Here is a 4,722-nt window from a genome sequence, read left to right on the forward strand (position 1 = left end):
ATATCACTACCTGTTTTTGAAGCATATCATATGGTGTGGCATCTATTTTTGTTTCTTTTGTCTTATTGTTACAACTCACCCCAACATGTGTTACAACCTACCCTGGTATTGGGGTAGGTTGTAACAAGGGAACAGTATGCATCAACTCACAAGTCTGTAATATTCTCGTAGAGGATTCAATTGGTGCCATTTTTAGTGAACAAAAGTTTTGCAACCAGTTGTGGGGCAAAAGTATGGAATATTGAGAAATATTACTTTATTCAGGGTCATCAAAATATTAATCAATTAAAAATGTTTATTGTTTGATGCAGATACAGAAGGACTGATTAGGAATGTCCTAACTGTTCCTGATCAATTCTTCTGTGGCTTGTACAGCCCAACTTTCCACCAAATTCCATTGAAATTTAATTATTTTTGGAGAAGTCCTGCAAACTAACAGACAGAAAGGACTGACATCATAACCAATCTCTTTAGTATTAATTCAATTTAGAATACTTATTTGTAGGTTTGAGACAGTGAAGAGCATGAAAGCTTAGCGGGATGTATTTTTAAACTTCTTTGGTCCATTGTGTGCATGTGACGCATTTTTGCAGAAAGAACAGGAGGCAAGGAAGGCTAAAGGAAACCGATGTTTGTGTGGGTGGAAAATGACATCAACTTTCTTTTCAAGGACATCCTAAGGTAACCAGGAAGGTCACACTCCCCTTTACATCACTGCTCCATTTGCCATAGGCCACAATAGAGTGCTCTCTTACCATTATCCCTCTCCTAACATTGTGACGACAGGTTCTTTATAAATGCCACCCACAAGGGCCAAAAGATGATTGCTGGAATGTGATTGGCTCTGCTGGGCTGCCTGGTTGCTATGCAGCAGCCAGGTTTTCAAAAAGCTGATTTTCAGATGTGTGAAGAGGATGTAGTGACGCCTATATGGAAAGACTGGTAGGTGATTTGTCATATGTCTCTTAAATTAGAGGCAGATCAGATGAATGTTTAATGAATTTTAATGATCGCTGTGAGGAAAATGGGTCACTTCAGCTGCAAATAGTCATAAAATACAGCAAAAGAAAAAAAGGTTATGTTATGTTAACTCAGTGTTGACAATGGAAATGTTAAAATCTATGTGGAGGAGTTATGGTTGGACCATTAAATGGGTTTGTAAACTAATATCAAAAGCTGTCCGGACAAAGAAACGATGATGAAGTATCATGTAAAAAATAATAATAATAAAGAAACTATGCAACCTACATTATGAAATAGATTTAAATGTTTAAAAATAGTTAATATTGAAAATGAAAATGAACAAAGCGATAAGTGAATAATGAAATCCTTTATGTATTTTGTGTGCCAAGTTTTATTTACAGCTTCGTGTCTGTATGCCGTTATACCTTGTGAAGTAACTGGAAAAAAATTTGGGATTTAGTTGACCCTACCCTTTAAAGTAAAGAGGACTCAAGATGTGCACAGGTGGATTGATTTTGCTGTAGATAACTGCTGTGATAGTTAATGTGGTCACCAATAATATTTTATCATTTTCATATTTGTTTTATTTCCCAGCATGAGTATTTAGCGTCTTCAGTCATGATCCAGATGCATAGAGCAAACCACACGTGTAACTTCATAAATCAAAACTTTACAAACTTTCTGCAAAAACAAAACATAAAAACAAGAAAAGCTACTTCCAGGATGGGCAGAAATCAGTAATACGACCAAAAGACATTTAAATTCCAACTAAACTAACCCATACTTGTTAACGACCAAGGACGTAGGTTTGGTTTCAGAAGTGGATAGGACACAAAGTGAAATCAAGACTACTATTTGCAATGTCAATATTGAACCTTTAATGAATAATGAACCATTTTACTTTATCATTCCTACAGAAGAGAGCTTTGTCTCTGTAACCATCCCAACACCCTCCACCAAAAAGGCAGGCCAGTGTGCCTGTAGCCTGAGGAGCAAAACCTGGGGTAAAAAGAAATTAATATTAGTCGCTATGCTTGAAAAGCTTAATTGCTTTGAGTGAACGTTAAAAAACCGAAGGAGCTTTAGATGAGCTTATCAACATTCATCAGGACTGTGTTGGCTGGATAGTCAGAGGACAGTGTCCGGAGAGACTTCAGTAGGAAAATCAACCTGGCAAAGATAGAAGGAGAGACTCCAAGACGCAGTAACAAGGAACAAGATGTAAGCATAACTGGTGGGGTGACTTATAACGCTGATAAGACAAGTCAAACTACTGGCGTTAGTCCCTGTCAGCACAACACCAGGAGCATTTCCATAATCTACACCCTGGAGTCGTAAGTAAGTAGATCCACATTAAATCATTGGTACTATTAAAAAAAATATTTTCCAATAAAGCCTGTGTTTTTCATAAGTAGATCCACTCACCATATAAATCTCTTGTTGACAGGTAGGATTTCATTGCCTTTTCAGCTGTTGCTGTCCAAAATTTGCTTTCCACAACTGACTAACTTTCCATCGTGTCCAACAACAAGTGTAGCCGAAATCTTCATTTCAAAAAACATTTGCTCTGTTATTTGGTTTTTTATAGTTTTCTTTTAAACAAACACAATGTGTGTATCCTTGAGCTCTAACAAATGCGGTGAATGGATTTCTTTCGTCCATGAAACATAGGGCAGATTTTTTTTTTAATATTATGCATTGTTTACATCCACGGTTACTAACTTGTATCTTCTCCTTTCCTGCACGTTTTGGAGATCCTTTTTAATAGCACTGCTACTGTGAATAAGACTCTATTCAGAATAAATAATGTTGTCTAACATCTCTGGCTCGTCACAAGTTTTACAGCATAAATAGTATTGTTGTCCACGTTCTTTTTTTCATATATTCTCTGCATTATGCTCACCCTTATAAAAGAAATATGTTCAAAGATGCACCTCTCTCTCTGCCATCCTTCCACTTAGTGTGTGTCTCTCTCAGGGGAACCATCTCTGAATATGATATTTACTAGCTTTGGGATATAAACAGAAGGCCTGCCTTCTGTTCAATAAGTAGCAGTAGAGGTATACTCCAAGAAAATATATCAATACAAAAAAGTAAAACAACAGTACATCATGCTGGAAACGGGTCCATTCATTTTCAAAAAATGATTCTGCTGTGGAGTGCCTACTCCAGAACATGTGAAAAAAATCAGATCATTTTGCTGGGAACTGTCAATGGGGGAATTGATTACATTTGAAGGATTTTGGAAAATAAAAAATATCAGTCAATATTTCCACTGCTGGATGCCACAGCTGTGTGCATGAAATTTGGAATTGAAGTTGTCATAACAATCGGGACTGGGGGCTTAGACTCGTCTGTTGTGAAACTTATAAATACCTCCTTAAAAATACCAAATAAAAGAGCCAAACGAAACCGTAGTATTGTTTTTTAAGAGTACTTGTCTCACTGCAGTGATTTACTGAAGCACAACGCATGCATGTTCTTACTTTAAGATACTGGTGATCCTACAGCTATCTTACATTTATGGAAATCATTGATGATAGGATTAAGTAGCAAAAATTACTTCAGAATAATAATTTTCTTCTGAAACGCACTGAAACACACTGGATATACAGTCATATCCACCTACTGCAACATGTACCAATATTACCAATATACCATAGGCTGGTTTGGATGTCTCATTGAATTGGGCTTCTGATGTTCTTGCAGTCCTGGTGAATCTACAGAACAAAAGAACTGACTTTGACTTTGTTGCCAACATTGTACATGCTATTAAAGTATGACTGCTTTGTATCAAAAGTATCTTCACCATCTGGAAACAATTTATCTTGAGAAACTAAACAGTGCACTACACTCCTCCACCTTGTAAAATCCATTATACTTGTTGATTATCCACTAATTAGAGCATCAATGTTGCCTCAGACACTGAAGTGATAAATATGGACAGTGGTGCCATGCATGGAGAATTGATTTCCTGCTCTCAATTTCCAAAGGATAACAGTGAAGATGAATTATTCAAAAGGTCCACACTTCTCAATGGAGGGCTGACCTTTAAGAAGGACTTTAGCTGCGCGTTTTAGTACCTGGCTGATAAACTTGGAGCTTTCAGGGTGAAATGTGAAATGTGAGAGATTATTTCTGAAGTGAGATTGCCCGTCCTCGTCTATTCGCTTTGGCAGGTTGTGGAAAACTCAATTTGCCATGAAAATCTACGCCACCATGAGAGACATATCGCATTAGATGCGACTGATTGTAAATTCATTACTCGGACGCAAATTGAGGCAAACGAAATGAATTGATCATTTTGGTTATGCCTTAAGATTCAGACCAGCAGAATATTTTCACAAATAAAACTGTGCTGTCATTTGTGTTTAGGCCTTTGAACATTGATACAGTTAAAGAAGCTCATCTATATGTGAGGGGAGTGTTCCTATAAATTACAGACTCACTTTTAAACTCCGTCTATGAAAACAAACTCAGCACTTCAGTTGGACTCATTTGTGTGTTTTTACATTGAAGAGGCTTGTTATTTTATCCCATAAAATCCCCAGAATGTCAATATGGATTTTATTGTTCAACAGCTCCTCTTTCTAACCATGCAGGGGGGGGGGAATGTAAAGTATATCTCTGTAGATTGCCTGAGTCACAATATTCCAGCCACCAATCTGAAAAAGAATAAAATATTTGCCCACTACCCATGTTTCACTTTCCAAGTATAATTCCCAAACTGCTGTGTGTATAAATTTCAGCAGCACCATC

General features: G+C 37.0%; 1 long non-coding RNA gene across 2 annotated transcripts; it reads left to right on the top strand.

The window, feature by feature from the left end:
• The first annotated feature begins 875 nt into the window (after nucleotides 1–875).
• On the top strand, nucleotides 876–2,780 carry LOC123965393. 2 transcript variants are annotated; one of them, XR_006823696.1, is made up of 4 exons: nucleotides 924–942; nucleotides 1,353–1,467; nucleotides 1,881–2,301; nucleotides 2,411–2,780. It is a non-coding gene; the product is annotated as an uncharacterized LOC123965393 (long non-coding RNA). The 2 variants fall into 2 exon arrangements; XR_006823694.1 differs by lacking the exon at nucleotides 1,353–1,467 and having other exon boundaries at nucleotides 876–942.
• The last annotated feature ends 1,942 nt before the right edge of the window (nucleotides 2,781–4,722 follow it).

The sequence above is a fragment of the Micropterus dolomieu genome, linkage group LG02 (genome assembly GCF_021292245.1).
Source record: "Micropterus dolomieu isolate WLL.071019.BEF.003 ecotype Adirondacks linkage group LG02, ASM2129224v1, whole genome shotgun sequence".
Classification (NCBI taxonomy): domain Eukaryota; kingdom Metazoa; phylum Chordata; class Actinopteri; order Centrarchiformes; family Centrarchidae; genus Micropterus; species Micropterus dolomieu.